The sequence below is a fragment of the Monodelphis domestica genome, chromosome 6 (assembly GCF_027887165.1).
Source record: "Monodelphis domestica isolate mMonDom1 chromosome 6, mMonDom1.pri, whole genome shotgun sequence".
Classification (NCBI taxonomy): domain Eukaryota; kingdom Metazoa; phylum Chordata; class Mammalia; order Didelphimorphia; family Didelphidae; genus Monodelphis; species Monodelphis domestica.
In genome coordinates, this window is record NC_077232.1 from 172,001,302 (window position 1) to 172,020,155 (window position 18,854).

Consider the following 18,854-nt stretch of genomic DNA (forward strand, 5'->3'; position numbering starts at 1 on the left):
TGAAAAATTCTATCCTTAGATTAAAAAAAATGAACATATGGGATGAGGGAGGCGTGGATTGACATGATCCAAGGATTATAGTAGTTGCAATCAATATATATGAGTCAGCATTTTTACATGGCAGCTAAAAAAACTAGCATCCTAGTCTGAATTAGGAGTTGCAATAATGTCCAGAAGGAAGGAGGTGTTGTTTCTGCTGTACTGTTATGTGTGCATGCCAAGACCTGTACTATGGGATTCATTCACTTTTTGCCTCTTTTTAAGGAAAGATAGATAACTTTTAGAGACAAGAGTGCTGTGCCCACCTCCCAGACCCCATGCCCTTCCCCCCCACCCCCCCCATCCTCCATCCCACACAGAGGAGGGAGAAAGTGCTCCTATTGGGCTGCTGGGCAGAGGGGCAGGTGATGTGAAAAAAATGACCTCAGGCATGGTGGAGAGAGGGAAGGTAGCAGCCTCACCTGAGTCCCTTTGCCTTTCCAGTAACCCATGGGGGTGGGGGGAGTATGCAGTTGAGTGGCCACAGAGAGCTCTCTGCTTGCCTTCTTTGGCACCAGTGCCATAGGTTCATCATCACTGCCCTACAGTATTTCTAGAAGAAGGCTTTGAGGATGATAAAGGGACTGGGAAATGTGATCATAGGAGGATAAATTGATCTTTTGAGGGGAATGGGGATATGTAGCTGGGGGAGTTCAGAATGGAGTTTTGATGGTTATCTACATATTTGAAGTGTTTTTGTGCAGAAGAGAGTGGATTTTTCTGCTAGTCCTTAGATAGTAGAAACAGGAGCAATAGCTAAATTTCATAGAAAAGCAGATTAATTTTGTGAATAGAATGTAATCCTTGATATAAAACAAAACAATTAGTATTCTGCAACAGGGAATTGACTTCCCCACAGAGTAGTATGCTCTTTTTAATTTGAAATTTTCAAATTTTTAGGAATATATGAGATTTTTGGTCAGCTGTGGATTTATTAGCCTCTGAGATCACTTTGTTCAGCTAGATTCTTTGAAAAAGATCCAGTAGAACCACAATTCCACAAAGGACCTTAAAGATAATTAGATTAACAACTTTAACAAAATTTTTAGCCTTTTTAAAATGAGACTCTACTTTCTCTTTCTTCAATATCTGTCCCTCTCCATTGCAAAAGAAGGGGAGCAAAACCCTTGTTACAATATGCATTGTCAAGCAAAGTAGATTCTTGCCTTGGTCTTATACTCACCTGTCTTAATCTATACCCTGAGGCTATCACTATTCTGTCAGAAGGTGTGAATCCTCTGGAATCTTCATTGGCCATTGCATAGATTAGAGCTCTCAAGTCTTTCAGAGATATTTATAATATTGTTGCTACTATATAAATTGTTTTCCTGATTCTGCTCACTTTACTGCATCCAATTTCATATTAGTCTTTACAGGTTTCTCTGAAAACATTTCTTATAGTACAGTCATTTCTTATAGCATAATATTCTATTTCAGTCCTATGCCATAATTTCCTTAGTCAATTGATGGGCATCCTATTGGTTTCCATTTTGTATATATGAATGCTTTTCTTAATTGTTTAATTTATTTGGAGTTCAGACCTAGTGGCAGTATCATTGAGCCCAAAGGTATACACAGTAATTTTGGGAGCATAGTTCCAAATTGCTTTTGATAATGACTAGACTACTTCATAGCCACCACAAAAAAAGAATATTTAAATAGTTTTGTACATGCGAGGTACTTTATTTCTTTAATCTTTTTAGAATATGGATCTAAATAATAATGTTTTCATTGGGTCAAAGGGTATGTATGCAAAATTGAATAATTTTTTGGGTGTAGTTTCCATTTGCTTTTCAGAATAGTTTGAATACTTCAGTTTTAACTATAGTGCAAGTAGGATTTTGGGGGGGTTGCATTTTTTTAATAGAAATGGATGTTTATCTTTTTAAAAGCATTTTCTGCATCTATTGATAAAATAAAATTTTAATTAATATTTTTTCCTGTTAAACCAACTCTGGATTCCTCATAATTCTAATCTACTCATAGTACATAATCTTTGTGATATATTACTATTGTCTTGCTAACATTCTGTTTAAAAATTTTCAATATTCATTTGAGATATTGGTCTGTAGTTAACTTTCTCTGTTTTGACTTTTTCTGGTTTAGGTATCAAGACCATTTGTCTCATACAAATAACTGGGTAGGACTCCTTTTCCTATTTTCTCAAAATGCTTTTTGTTATATTGGAATTGTTCTTTAAAATTCACTTTTAAATCTGTCTCCTCATATTGTCTTTATTCCCCTTCTCCCTCACCTTTGTAAACTCATTTATACTTTGTTTGATTTATTTGTCCTAGATTTAAACTCTTTCTGTTGTTTTGTTATTCTGAGCATTTAAAATTTATGTATATATTAATCCACTGCATTTAGATCGTAAGTTTTATTACGATTGGGCAAAATAATTTCTAATAATTCCCTTTATTCTTCACTTGTTATTGATTTATCTTTTTCATTTTTGACACTGGTCATTTGATTTCCTATTCTTTTGCTTATTTTATTGTCCCCCTCTTCCCACTCCTGGTTTTATTTATTAATTCAATGTTATTTTTGTTATCTCTTCTTTGATATATCAAGTTTTCTTATTTGTATTTAATTGGGATTTATAAGTTTTTTGTTTTTTTCAAATTTGTTTCACTGGTATACTTATTTCTTTGACTTGCTTCTTCTCTTATTGATGAAAATGCTTAAAGATAAATATTTTTCACTAAGTACTGCTTTGGCTACATCCCCAAAGTTTGATGTTATTGTCTTATTGTTATCATTATCTTTAATGATTCTTTTTTTTCTGTGTCTTTGGACCTACCTAATTAAGTTATTTAGCCTCTGATCAATTTTTAGTCATTTCTTAGAAGCCCTTTATGGAATGTAATTTTTATTGCATTTTAATTCATAAAAGGCATGTTTGATTTTTCTGCATTTGTGAGGTTTTTATTTTTAATACACAATCAATTTTGTAAGTTGCCATGCATAGCTGACACACATTTCTATTCAACAGTAACCATGTCTTCATAACTAATTTTCCTAAACTACTATTCATATCTTTAACTTGTTTATTTTTTGGCTAGATTTATTTAAATCCAAAAGGGGTACATTGAGGTACCCTACTATAGTTTTTTATTTATGGTTATTTATTGCATATGTGTTTGATATTGATTTTAATTTGTTTTGTACTTTTCAGCACAATGTAATTTCCCTATTTTTTAGTTGTCTGTTTTTGCAGTTATCTTGTCTGAAATCTTGTTACCATTGCCTTTAAAATTTTTTTCAGTTAAAATAGATTTTGCTTCAGCCTTTTATTTCAACTGTGTGATTCTTGATGTTTCAAGTGTGTTTCTTGTAAACAACATATTGGATTTCTGTTTTCTAATCCACTCTATCATTTTGTTTTTTGAATGTTTTTTTATTATCTTTCTATCAGCATAAATCTGCCTTCTTTCCCTACCACCCCAATACCCTTGCTTTCCCTCAAATGGAGAAAAAAACAACCCTTGTTACAAACATGTATAATAAAGCAAAACAAATTCTCTTGTTGTCCAAGCCTCCCCACCCCCCCCCAATGTCTTATTCTGCATCTTTGAGCCCTTTAGCTCTCTGTCGAAGATGGACAGCATGTTCCATTATTAGTCCTTTTGAATCTTAATTATTCATTGCACTAAGCAAGATTTCTAAATCTTTCAAAATTGTTTTGACCTTATTATTATCATTCTATATAAATCATTCTCTTGCCTCTACCCACTTCACTCTTCATCAGTTTATACAAATCTTCCTACGATTTTCTAAAGCCATTCTGTTTATTTCTTCCAGCACAGTAGTATTCTGTCACATATGCCATAACTTGTTTAGTCATTCTAAATTTGAGTATTTCTTCAAATTTCCATTTTTTGACACCTCAAAAAGAGCTGTAAATATTTTTTCTAAATCTTTTTAAGTTTTACTTAGGACTCTACCCTCTCTCATTTTGTTCCTTCCTTCATCCCCTATTTCCTTCCAATTTCCAAGTGGAACGTTTTCTCCTTTGAACAATTCAGATGAAAGCAAGGTTCAAGTATCATCAAGCTCCAGTCTGATGACTCCTTTCTCCTTGTTTGCATATATGTTTTAGGGTATACTCAGATAATGTGAAATCATTTTCTCTAAACCCTTCCACCTCACCCCTCCTCTGCAAGTATATTTCTCTTTCCATTCTTAAGACATTAAGACAGAACTACTCCCAGGCTGTATCTAATTAGATTCCCTCTATGAACCCTAATGATGATAGGGTTGAGAGGGGACACATGTATCCTCTCTCCCCATATGTTCATTGGTGTTAACCTTTTCGTGTTTCTTTTAATGTCACAGCTCCGATTTTTTCTTTAGGAATGTTTGGAAGTCTTTTATTTAATGAAAAATCCATTTTCCCCCTTATAGGATTGTGTTCCCTAATACTTATTAAATTATTCTTGGCTATAAGGCTGTATCATGCCTTTCAGAATATTCCTGTTATCCTTAATTCCTAAATTCTTTCTGATTGCTTGCATTTTTTTTTAACTGGAAGTTCTGGATTTTGGTTATAATGTTTTTGAAAATTCATTTTGGGGTGCCTTTCAGGGACTGACTGGTAGATTCTTCCTATTTTCAATTTGCTCTTTGATTCTTTTTTTTTTTTAACCCTTACCTTCCATCTTAGAGTCAATACTGTGTATTGGCTCCAAGGCAGAAGAGTGGTAAGGGCTAGGCAATGGGGGTCAAGTGACTTGCCCAGGGTCACATAGCTAGGAAGTGGCTGAGGCCAGATTTGAACCCAGGACCTCCCGTCTCTAGCCCTGGTACTCAATTCACTGAGCTACCCAGCTGCCCCCTTGCTCTTTGATTCTAAGACATGTGTAGTTTTCTTTTACAAAAGAGATACATGGTTTAGTGCCTTTTTTTGGTCATGGTGTTAGGTCATCCATGATTTTTACATTTATTTTTTCCATGATTTATTTTCTAGAGTAGTTTTTTTTTTGAGGGGGTTGGTTATGAATTATCCTAGATATTCTGATTTTTTTTCAACCTTTTTGACTTCGTTTCAGTATTTCTTGTCTCATGGAGTCATTGGCTTCTCTCGTCCATTCAAATTTTCAAGGAATTTATTGAATGAGGTTTTAAACATCTTCAGTTAAGTCGTCAATTCCCTTTCCAATTCTTTCTTTCATAGTTCTTATTTCTTTTCCAATTTTTCTCTCTAACACTCATTTCATTTATTTTTTTAAAAAACATTTTTAATGTTTAAAAAAACCCCACTTCATCTCTTACAGGAATTCTAGTTGAATTTGTGTCCAGGCTGTTTTTATTTGAAGCTTTGTTATAGGTGTTTTTAGTCATTCTCTTTTTCTGAGTTTGTCTTGAACATTCTTGTTACCATAATAGCTTTTTGTTCACTAATTCTTTAGCTGTCTTCATGATGTTCAACTTCACGTTAGGCCTGAGCTCTGTGTACTTCTTGAGGGAATTTCTTAGCTTTATTGCCTTCTTGAGATGTTTTGAATTATTGCAGAATCTCAAGGACAACTCATTTTGGGGAACTTGTTAGTTTTCAGTGCTCTCAAAGTGGTCCCATGAAGGGAAAACTGATTGATTTCCCCCCTGGTCTGAGTTCTGCAAATTCTTGACCTGGATTTTGTTTTGAGCAACAGTAGGCTGTGTGGACTCTGTCACTCTCAGTCAGCTTGGATGTTTTGATTGATGTTTCAGAGTGACAGAACTTCAAGTACCTTTAGTTTAGGATTCTTGCCTAGGATTCCTCTGCAGGCTTGAGAACAGACTAGAAGCTGTAACTGAGAGCCTGGCATCAGTCACACAGCTGCTGCTTGCCTATAAACTTAATATTGCCCAGAGCTTTTTACTGCTTTCTACTCTAGAACACCAACTTTGTTCTATAGATCTCATTTAGTCTTGGATCTGTGACTTGAAACTGACTAGTGAGGTGACAAAGCTACCAGTTAGCATCTGTTCTAGTTGTGGTACCTTGCTTTGGCCCTTAAAATGCCCTTGCATAGGTCAAGGCCTTTTTGCCCTGCAGGATAGAGTGCTCTCTGTGAGCTCCTTTTGTCCTATCAGATCCCTAGCATCTGCAGTCCTTTCTTCCTGACTCCTGATGTTTATTTGAAACTTGACTATGGCCTTTTAAAAAAATTTTCTCTATTATGATTTGGTCTGGTGCATGTTCTAGAACTGATTGGAGGACTTTTTGGCAGAGATCTCCCTGTATTGTTTCCTGCTCCTCTGCCACTCTATCTCCTTCCTGTGCTCCCTGTTTATTTTGGAAATTAGGCCTTTATAGGAGAAATTTGCTGTGAAGATACCCTTTATCCCCCAATAAATATTAGAAAATCTCCAAAATCTGTGCTGCTTTAATTGGCACATGGTACTTTTTTTAATCCATAAGGTCAGCCAGTAAACATTTAAGTACTTACCATGTGCTAGGCACTGGGAATTGGAAAATCAAAAAGAAGCAAGACAGTCTCTGTTCTCAGAGTCCACAATTTATGGAGGAGACAGCAAGCAAGCCAGTATGTGCAAATAAGTTATATATGGGATAAATAGGATATAATTGAGAGAAGGAAGGCACAAGAACTAAGAGAGTTTGGGAAAGGCTTTCTGTGGAAGATAGAATTTTATTTGGAAGTTAAAGGAAGCCAGGAGATGATGATGAGGAAGAAGAGCATTCCTTTCATGAGAGATAGCCAGGCAGAGCTAAGATGACAGCATAGTCATAGGAAAATCTTGGAGCTGCTGAATTTCCTTCCAAATTGATCATTACAAAGCATCTCAAAAGGACAGAAGTTAAAGTAGGACTAGCAAAGAGGCTCTTCCACTGGATACAGCATGAAAGGTAGGCAGTGAGAGGGGATTTCCATGTTATAAGGGGGCAAAACTGCACAAGGAAAAGCACAGGATGACTACCCCTCCTACCTACTTACCCTGCCAGAGGAAGAGCCAGGACCATGCCAATCGCCTAATTTTAGGGGACTGCCTACACTAAAAAAAAAAAGCACTTCACACTTAACCCTGCAGGCAAATTGAAAAGGAGAATCAAAAGATGGATGAAAATCAGTCATATCTTATTGGGCAAGTAGAAGCTGATGATTTCATGAAACATCAAGAAATAATAAAACAAAATAAAAAGAATGAAAAAATGTAAGGAAACATGAAATTGCTTATTGAAAAAAAAAACAAACAACTGACCTGGAAAATAGATCCAGGAGAGCTAATTTGAGAATTATTGGACTTCCTGAAAGCCATGACCAAAAAAAAATCCTAGACATCTTACTACAAGAAATTATCCAAGAAAACGGCTCTGATATTCTTGAACAAGAGGGCCAAAAAGACATTGAAAAATTCAAAGATAACCCCCTATATTAAATCCCCAAATGATAACTTCCAGGAATGTTATAGCCAAATTCAAGAGCTTCCAGGCTAAAGAGAAAATACTGCAGGCAGCCAGAAAGAAAAAATTCAGATAACATGGAGCCTCCCTCAGTCAGGATTACACAGGATCTGGAAGCCTCCACACTGACAGACTACAAGGCTTGGCATATGATTTTCTGGAAGGCAAGAGAACTGAATCTACAACCAAGAATCACCTACCCCTCAAAGCTGACTACATACTTTCAGGGAAAAAGTATGGGCTTTTAATAAAATAGAAGATTTTCAAGCATTTCTGAAGAAAAGACCAGAATTAAATTGAAAATTTGATGTCCAAATATAAAATTCAAGGGAGCCACAAAAAAGCAAATAAGAGAGAGAAAAGATTTTAAGGGCTTCAATAAGGTCAAATTGATTATACTTCTACATGGAAAAAATGATATCTGGAACTCTTAAAAATTGCATTATCATAGTAGATAGAATAAATATACATAGGCAGAGAGTGTTGTATTAAGCTGTTTAGGATATCTAAAAAAATTAGGGGGGAAAAAAGGACTGTACTAAGAGAAATGCAAAGGAAGAAGTACAGTGGGGTAAATTATACCACATAAAGAGGTGCTGGGGGGGAAGAATACTATTACAAGAAAGGGAGATTGAGGGTGGTGACAGTTAATACTTAAACCTTACTCTCTTTGGAATCAGTTCAGAGAGGGAAGAATAACTAGATTTATTGGGGGCATAATACCTATCTTACCCTGCTCATTTCTGTTAACAATCAAAGGAATATAGAAGTCACCTGATTGGCCAATATGGGGTCAACTTTCAGATAAGACATATGGGTTGCTTGACATGCGTAATTGTGAGAAAACCCCATGCATCAATCTTTGCAAGGCAAAGAGCATTAACTAAATTCAAAAGATTGGAGATCAAATCACATGTGGGATCTTGGGAAACTCATCTAAACTCCATGGACTTCAGTGCCTGCCTCTGTAAATTGAGTAGTTTGGAATAGATGAGCTCTCAGTCCTTTCCAGATCTTGACCTATAATTCTATGATTTCATGTGCTAGTCAATTGTAAATGTTTCTTGATGCTTGGCTAAAGGCTGAAGAGCAGCTCTGATTTTAAATATCATTAAAATCAGCAGGAAACCAAGTATCCTAAGACTACAATGATTGTGCAGGAATTCCAAAATTTTGAGTCAAAAGCAATGACATCCAATCCCTTCTCTAATCATGGATTCCATCTCCATATCTCCAATACATCATTGAATATCTTCTTAAAAACTCTAAATTCAAAGGAACTCATTACTTCTGAAGTAACCCATTCCAATTTACCTTTGCTTCTTAAAATCCTTTGATTTCTTCAAAACATTTTTCAACTATCCTTTTCTACACAAAGCCTTATAATCTTAGCAGTTTGGTGTCTTTCTCTTCCCTTTTGCTCCTCCCTCCAAAACACTGTGGAGTGCTAAGGGCATGTTGGAGCACAAAAGACAACATGGCCATCCAATGCAGCTGAGGAAGTCTCTAGGTGTAACGACTTTTCGTGCCACTGGACCCAGGCTTCCAATGCCGAGAGAGAGTGGGACTGTCTCTGTGCATCGACTTCCACTTAAATCTCCTTCACGCACAAGTGTCTTTGTGCACACTCATCTATCATAGATGAAAATGCACAAAAACAATCGTCATCCTCAGTTACTGAGAGACTACGACTACTGGTTTATGTTGGAATTGTTGTTCATTCCTTTCAATCATATCTATTTTCTTGTGACCCCATTTGAGGTTTTTTTGGCAAAATATTGGAGTGGTTTACCATTTGTTTCATTCTCCAGCTCATTTTACAGATGAGAAACTGAGACAAACCTGATTAAGTGACTTACTCAAAGTCATACAGATATTAACTGTCTGAGGCTAGATGATATGAACTCTAACATGAGTCTTTCTGACTCCAGGCTGGGCACTGTATCCATGGCACCACTTAGCCTTCCTCAGTGTTGGAATTACAAACTTTCTAATCTATTATTCAGCTCTTGATGAACACATCTGGAATTACTTGCTACTGTAATGCCATTTGGTCAAAAGCTTCTTACTCCTGTCTTATTTTTTATTTTAAGATACGGCCATTTTTGGCTTTTGCTTTGAGTTGTTCTTTGCTTGGGTCTGAGTATTGTGAATCTTAAAAACTACTCAGACTCTACTTTAGAAGATTTGGTCTAACTATTCCCTTATTGTAACAATGGAGATACTTGGTCTAACAAGAATCAAGAATGTATTGGGAACTTTTAAAATCACTCCACCCTACTTAGACAGTGCCTTAGGGGAAAGATAAAGTTGTAAACTCCTGTTTGAATAATGAAGGTATAACTCATACCTTATAGTAAAGTTAGAACCTTACATTAGGTCTATTTTTAGATCTAATACAAAAAGGTGTTAAGTACCTGTAAAGGTTAAATTAATCACAAAAAGGTCAAGTAATTTACAAAAGGCAAGCTTAACAAAGAAGTGTGAAGTACTCAGAAGATATACTCTAACCAGAGAAGGTGTGAACTATACAGTGGTGAAAACTAAGAATGGGCAGTCCTGGGAAAAGGCGGCTACTGTGATTGGTAGACATGAAAATTTAGGGGCGGTGACATAAGAGAAAATTTCTTTAAAAGGAAGGGATAAAAAGTCAGTGGAAGCAATTCAGTTTGGATTGGAAGAACCCAGCTTGGAGAGGGTCTTGTGGTGAGTGATAAAGACTGACTTGCTCTCCCTTAGGTTCAGGGAGGCCACTTTTGCCTAGGCCTTTAACTACTGCTTGGCTCAACCTGAGCCAGAGCAGTTTAAATTAATTCTCTCTCTCTCTCTCTCTCTCTCTCTCTCTCTCTCTCTCTCTCTCTCTCTCTCTCTCTCTGTCTCTCCTTCCCTTAATTCCTTCTTTATTAATTAAAATCTCCATAAATCCCAGCTGAATAGCCAAATTCGTATTTGGGAATTTCCCATGGTGACCACTTATTTTAGATTTTAAGTCAAAACACTAAAAATTATCCTTACAGTATCTAGATGGCGAATATTTATAAATAGGAACAGACTTGGCTCTCTTACATTAGAATGAAGTTAGAGTTGCTATTGGCTTTTATATAAATTTTGAACTTTCGTAAAGTGACCTACATGTCTTCATTACGCCTGGAAGTTGTCTGCAGTACTGATGAATAGTTCTAATTATGCTTCGTCTTTGCTCTGGAAGTCTCAAGAAAAGATCAAGGGATGTAAAATAATTGCTCATGTTACATTGTTGCCTTGGTTGAGTAATGGTTTCACTAGTATATTTGAAGTATTCACTGGTATTCTTGCTTCTACTACTGTCTTTTCCCAAGTCAGGAAATGCTTTTTAAAAAAGTATTCATTTTTAGTATTCCTGCCACCAAAATTTCAGGCCAGATTTGTCTGTTTTTACATATATTGAATATATTTACATTATACCTTACACAGCACCAATTATTCATTACCCCTTATATATACACCAAGTATAAATGCCTTCTGATAAATATCATTCAAAAGATTCCATAGCAAAGATGCTAGACAAAATTTATATTGAGAGACATTTTACTTTTATTTTTCAGTTCAAAGCAAAAAGTACCTCATTCCTTTTAGGAATTGACAGTGATATGATTTTACTGAACAAAGAACACACACCAATAACTGTTCCACAAACTTTTAAGAGATAAGTATCTTCCATTGATGCCACATGTGACAATAAGACCAATGAACGTTTTTGTTTCTTCTAACAGACCAATTAGTACTCATTGACCTTCAGCTTTTATATATTTCTGAATATTTATAAGAACTGACCCACAAATATGAGATATGTCTAGATTGAAATATAGTAATACTTGGCTATTGTAAGTGACTATACACTGTCATTGCCGAGAAGAACTGTCTTCACTTCTCAGCCATTGTAGCCCTTCATCTCTCTCTCTTTTTAAATCCATACCTTCCATTTTGGAATCAATATCAATATTCTGTAGGGATATAATTTAGGGCTATAAGTCTATCCCTATTTCCTACAATAGAGAGTGGGACTGTCTCTGTGCATCGACTTTTCCACTTAAATCTCCTTCATGCACAAGTATCTTTGTGCACATTCATCTATCATAGATGAAAACACACAAAGACAATCATCATCCTCGGTTACCGAGAGACTACTACTATTTCCTACAATTGCATATTGATTCCAAGATTGAAGAGTGGTAAGGGCTAGGCAAGGGCAGGCTAAGTAACTTCCCCAGAGTCACACAGCTAGGAAATATCTGAGGCTAGTATTGAACCCAGGACCTCCCATCTTTGGGCCTGGCTCTCAATCTACTGTTGTCATAAACATGGGTCCAAGAACCTCCTTGCTAATGAGGTCTGCTGTATAAGGAACTTTACTGATGTGTTGTCATTGATGCTACAGTCAAACGAGGAATACTTTTTTTCTCTGTTTCACACATTGTAGTCATAACATTTATATCATTGAATTAATGTCTGAAAATGCACCATTGGATGAGTCAGATGGAATATTTCTTATTAGTTCTAAAACTTAATCATCAGAGAATCTCTTAGATATTTTATCAGTGAGGATGCAAGCAAAACTTTATTATTATGACATCCCAACTATAAACTCTGAAAATTTGAAGGACTAGAAAAAAATGAGTAAAAACTACATGCAATGACAATTTTATTTTACTTTGTTTTATAAATGTTCAATCAATTTTGTTGATGCTCCAAATGAGCAATACTGGGCAAAGAACCCAACAGAAATAAGTATGAATATTTCCTCTTACCACAAAAATATAAAATAAGCATATGTTTATCCTTTTACATCTTGTCCTTTATAGGTAGAACCATGTTTCATTTATTTTTTGTTGTTATTTGAAAAACCTAAATTGCTAAGAATTGTGGGTAAAAACATTTTCTATGTGTTTAAAAAGTCACTTAGAAAATACCTTTGAGAGTCAAGTGCTTAAAAAAGTATATCAATTGACTTATCTGGTTCTTTTTAGTATTAATTACTTTTCAAATTCCTGGGTTTTTTGGTTTATACAAAAGCTTTATAATTTTATGAAATTGAAATTGTCCATTTTATCTTTCATAATAACCTTTGACAGTTCTAGTTGTTTATCTTTGCCTTGGCATAGTTGTACAGAATATTTCCTTTGATTTTCTTCTAATTAAAAATGTATACACTGATATAAATATATATGTGTGTTTATACAAATATATACATATATTTGGATGTATGCATTTGGAATTATTTTAATTTATTTATTGAGTCAATTTAGAATATTATTCCTTGGTTACAAGAATATATTTTCTCCTCTCCCACCCTTCCTGTTGCTGATGTGCAATTTTACTGGGTATTACATGTGCCCTTGATCATATGTACTATCCCCATGCAATCAAGCAGTTGTTTTTCTTCTGTATTTCTACTCCCATAGTTTTTCCTTTGAATGTGGATAGTGTTCTTTCTCATAGATCCCTCCAAATTGCTCAGGATCACTGCATTGCCACTAATGGAGAAGTCCATTACGTTGGATTGTACCACAGTGTATCATTCTCTGTGTACAATGTTCTCCTGGTTCTGCTCCTTTCACTCTGCAACACTTCCTGGAGGTCATTCCAGTTCCCATGGAATTCTTCCAGTTTATTATTCCTTTGAGAACAATAGTATTCCATCACCAACAGATACTACAATTTGTTCAGCCATTCCCCAATTGAAGGGCATCCCCTCATTTTCCAATTTTTTGCCTCCACAAAGAGCACAGCTATGAATATTCTTGTACAAGTCTTTTTCCTTATTATCTCTTTGGGGTACAAACCCAGCAGGGCTATGGCTGGATTAAAGGGCAGACAGTCTTTTATTGCCCTTTGGGCATAGTTCCAAATTGCCCTCCAGAATGGTTGGATCAATTCACAACTCCACCAGCATGCATTTGGAATTATTGTGGAATTATGTATATATGTGTGTGGTATTATGATAATCTAAAGGTAATTTCTACCAAATTTCTTTGCAGTTTACCCAGAGTTTCTCTTGTAAGAAATGAGTGTTCATTCCAATTGTTGATATCCTTTGGTTTATCCATATGAAGGTTTCTAAGGACAGCAGCCAGTATGGTATAATAGAAAGAATACTATTATCAAGGAATCTCTGTGCCTAGTTTCTAATCCTGTAAATACATGTGATTTGGTGGCAAGATACTGTTGTTTTCTTCCATGTGTTAATATTGGATTAGGACAGAGCTTGATAAATACTCAATGCTTAGTTCTTTCATCTCAGTACATACTGCAGAAGTCCAGAAGAGGTCATTTCTGCCACCTGTAGAGCTAAGATTGATAATAAGGTGAGGGAAAGACTGATTGATGTTTCTTTTCCTGGTTGGGGGACTAAATAAGAAACTGCCACCTTTGCTCTGGATAGATAGGACACCAAGGGGGTGAGGCAAATTATTGCATCTCTAGATTGAGTTCAGCTTTTCTGGGGATCCTAACTTGTTACTGTTTTCTATAGGTGGTAGATTATCAGCCGGCCATGGTTAGTAAAGGAAACCCTAAGAAACCAGGTAGCAAAATTCCTTTTTATTCATATTTAAAATACAAAGCTTTTCAGTGATTGTTTAAATGTAAACCCATTTTATACCATTCACTTTTGGCATTTCAGTTTGGGATGAAGGTGGCTATCAAACAAAAACTTCAATATTAAAATTCATTTCCTAAATTTTAGGAGTGAGGTACAAAGCATATTTATTTGGTTCTTACTTGAATAGTCTTTGAGATCCTTAATAGTTCTAAAATGCCATGATTCTTCACTTGCCATCTGCAGCCATTTTTCATATCAACTTGTATTAGCTTCATCTGGTCTTACTTCAGTTTAGCAAGCGCAAAGCATTATGCTAGGATGGTAATAACTCACATTTGTAGATGTATTCCTCTATTAATGGAGCTCAATGCTACATAGTTGTTTGGAGGTGATTCTTGTTTCTTAAAAGCTTATATTATGTCTAAGTTTTCCAAAATTCTACTCACAATAAATACTTAAATAAATCATTTGGTGAATGTTAACTATGACTATTAATTTGTTGTCTATGGTATCTTTCACTTTAAATTATAAAAACTTTTACTTTATCTATTTTAATCAAATCTTTTTTTTTTTACTATTTCTGTAGTGCTACTTCTTTTTTTCTTAATTTAGCTGAAGATTTTGCTCTATACTCTTTAACCTTGTGTGAATATTTATATTTAAAGTTTGTTCATCTGAAAACAACATATTGTACAGAGATACCTTGGAGACATTGTGGGCTTGGTTGTAGGTTACTGTGAATCTTGCAATAAAGTGAGTCACATGAATTTTTTTACTTCCTAGTGTATGTAAACGTTAGGTTTACATTATACTGTAGTTTATTAATTGTGCATATTCACAGGTGTTCTGAAACAAATACCATAATAACAAAAAAAATCACTGATCACAAATCACTATAACAGATATAATAATAATGAAAAAGTTTGAAATATTGCTAGAATTGGAAGAATGGCACTGATCAACTTGCTCAGGATTGCACAAACCTTTAATTTGTTAAAAAAAAAATAGAAATCCAGCAACATAGTATCTGTGAAGTTAAATAAAATGAGATATGCCTATATTTTGTTTTCTGATCCATTTGTCCTAATTTATCTTTGGTGTTTTTTCTGAAAGTCGGCCAAAATTTTAGGGAAGATTTTTATTTATTTATTTTTTTGCTAACCCAGCCCCCTGCTATATTTGCTAGCACTCAGGTTAGAGGAGAACTGAGTATCACTTCCCTGGCTTTCTGACACCATGGAATTAAACTATGGCATATTGATTAATAGTCCAGTTCTCTTCTTTATTAACCACCAATATGCTTATTCCTTCCCATCTACAAATTTTGGAAATACACATTTTGGATCATTATGTTAACACTGGAAAAGAGCACTGGTTTTGGAGTTAAAAGATCGAAAATTTGAGCCTTGAGTTCTGCTATAACTATGATCTTGGATAAGTGAGTTAACCTTTTTGATCCTAAGTTCCTGTATCTGAAAAATGTAATAGTAATATTTGTACTAGCAACTCACAGGTTCAGCATAAGGATTAAGAGCCTGCTCCATAGCTGATATGATGTTGATAATTTCCCAATTCACAAAATCAAACTGACTTTATCCACAAATAATTTGCTATATAAAATCAACTGCATCAGAGAGAGGGAGAGGGAGGGAGGGAGGGAGAGAGAGAGAGAGAGAGAGAGAGAGAGAGAGAGAGAGAGAGAGAGAGAGAGAGAGAGAGAGAGAGAGAATGAGAGAGAATACGCAGTTCTTTACATCAATTCCTGTGTCTCACATGTACCAGTGATAGCTTAAGCTTGACTTAGGACAGCTCTTGGGGTCTGTCAGTTGTTTCTGATTTGTTACTTGCTAGCACATGTTGGTCATAGGCCATCCTCCTTACAGTTAATCCTTAAGTGTGGGAGTTTACATTCCTGGTTGCTAGAATTCTACAGACTAAGCAGGGTGGAGTAAAACTAAAATTCACACCATAGCTATAGTTCTGGAAGAGTCTGTATTAAAGCTAATTTCTTTACTTGTGTGTTTAACACTCTTTTCTTTTCCTTCTTCTAGGACTTTGCTTCAGCAGTCATTGTCCCTCTCACACATATTTTCTTTCTTTTTTAAAAATTATGGATTTAATCCAAACAAATATAATTTTAGTATATGAAAAAGAAAAGATTGCATGAAAAACTGGACTTTGGTCATGTATGGTTTTTTAAGGTATATTTTTAAAGTATTAAATTCATCATAGTACTAAGTGAACCTGTTTACCCAAAAGAACTTTGTATTCTATTTTTGCTGTTTTTTTATTGATCAGTATAAAACATCTTATGAACTTGGCAAACATTAACAAATGGCATATAGGTCATCCAAATTCTTTTGTTCCTTGGAGTTGTCAATCTCACATGGTTGGCTCTCCCAGAGGTCAGTGACCAGAGCAACCAGGGTCTTGGGACTCTACTTGGATTTGAAGCTCACAGCTTGATGTGGAGGTCTTGAGGAAACCACTGAACCCCTTTCCTTAATTAAAGTGTGATTTTTCTGATTATTTAATAGTTCTGTGTTTGTTCCCAGTTAACACATGATAGTTCTAAAATGCATTTGTTTCTCTCTTGGATTTTCCTTCTCTCTTTGCATTTTAAAAATGTTTCTTTAATGATTTTACTCCTTCCCTTCTTCCTTCCTTTGATACCTCCGCCATGTCATTTCCTGTAGGAACTGGTTGCATTCAAGCAAAAGAAATTCACATATTGTCTGAGTATGAAAATGTCTCATTCTGCACCTCTAGTCTTATCATCTAAGTCAAGAGGTGGGAAACATTAATTTGTTGTGGTTGATCAGAGCTCTTGAATGTTTCAAAACTATCTTTCCTAACATTGTTATCATTCTATAAATTGTTCTGGTTCTACTTATTTCTTTTTTGTATCAGTTCATAAAAGTCTTTCCATGATACTCTGAATCCATTCTCTTTGTCATTTTGACTGCGTGGTAAAAACTATTCTTTTATATGTAGATATGGTAATTTGAAGGGTCATTCCCCAATTGATGGGCATCCCATTTGTTTTCAGTTTTTTGCTTCTAACAAGTGTTCCTGTAAATATTTTTTATGTATAGGTTATAGTAATATTATCACAGTGGTATTCTGTTACTTGGTAGCTTGAGCATGCCCCTCATATTCCCAATATTATTTGGCATCCATTCATGCATCCATCCGTCTGTCTGTCTGTCTGTCTGTCTATCTATCTAATCTAACTATAGCTTTCTTCTTCCTTAAATGTAATAATAAGCCTCTGGTGGTCACACTTTCAACAAGGATCATATTATTATTATTATTTACACTGAGGGGTGTGAGGTAGAACCTTAGAGCATTTTGAGAACTACTTGTTAAGTATCTGACTACGTAGATTTGTTCTTTTAAATATTTGAATGAATTCTTACAAACTTTGAATATCATACATTTATCACAAAAGTTTTCTGCAAAGATTTCCCCCCCAGCTAATTGTTTTCTAATTCAAACTGAATTGATTTTGCTCATCCAAAAGTTTTATTTTTATGTATTCAAACTTATCTATTTTATTTCCTGTGATCACCTCTATCCCTTCTTTAGTCAAGAACTTTTCTACTACTCATGGTTGTAGGAGGTTCCACCTTCCCTTCCCCAATTAATTTATGCTCTGATATTTTATGTATAAGTTATGTATTTATTTGAAACCTGCTGTGCTATAGTGTATGAAATACTGATCTAAACTAATTTCTATTAGACTGCTTTCCAGGCTTCCTAGCAGTTTTATGTAATTGAAGTCTAGGTTCACTGAACACTTGACTGCTTTATTTCTAGATGTTTTGTATGTAATCTGTCCCACCGATAAACTTTTCTGTTTTTAAACAGTACCACATAGTTTTGAAAATTACTACTTTGTAATATTGTTTGATCTCTGGTATTGATAGGCTCTTTTCATCCCTCCCCTCCCCCCCCATTTTCCCTTGAGATTCTTGACATTTTGTACTACCAATTGAATTATATTAGTTTTCCCCCTCCATTTCTTTTTGAAAACCCTTACCTTCCGCCTTGGAGTCGATAAAGGGCTAGGCAATGGGGGTCAAGTGACTTGCCCAGGGTCACACAGCTGGGAAGTGTCTGAGGCCAGATTTGAACCTAGGACCTCCCGTCTCTAGGGCTAGCTCTCAATCCACTGAGCTACCCAGCTGCCCCCTCCCCCCTCCATTTCTATAAAATAATCACTTAGTAGTTTTGCATGTGAATTAATTTAGGTATAAGGCTCTGTGCATCGACTTTTCCACTTAAATCTCCTTCATGCACAAGTGTCTTTGTGCACACTCATCTATCATAGATGAAAATGCACAAAGACAATTGTCATCCTCGGTTACCAAGAGACTACGACTACTACTACTAATTTAGGTATATTTTCATTTTTATTATGTTGGCAAGGTCTAACCACGAGTAGTTAATATCGATTTAAATCTGTATTTGTTTTTCAAAGTATCTTGAGTTGTGTTTCTTTAAATTATGCATTGTGTATTTTGGCAAATGGACTCTCACATGTTTCATACATTTTTGTATTTATTTACATGTAATTGCTGCTTCTAGCTTTTCCTCTGGGGATTTATTGGTATTATACAGAAGAACTTATTATTTATGAGGCTGCTTTAGATCCTTCTTTGCTGAAGTTCTTGATTTCAAGTATTGACCATAATTTTTAGCTGGTGACATTTCTATAAAATTATAGTGCTCACTTTTATTTATTCTTATTTGTTGACCATGGAGTGGCATTGTGGGTCTGACCTATGATTCTATCAGTGTTGTAAATTCAGTATTGTAGAAACA

At 35.2% G+C, this 18,854-nt stretch overlaps 1 protein-coding gene across 2 annotated transcripts in view; it reads left to right on the forward strand.

The window, feature by feature from the left end:
* Positions 1-18,854, forward strand: part of NAA15 (N-alpha-acetyltransferase 15, NatA auxiliary subunit) — an 84,700-nt gene that overhangs the window by 14,530 nt on the left and 51,316 nt on the right. The gene's annotated exons all lie outside the window — the stretch shown is intronic.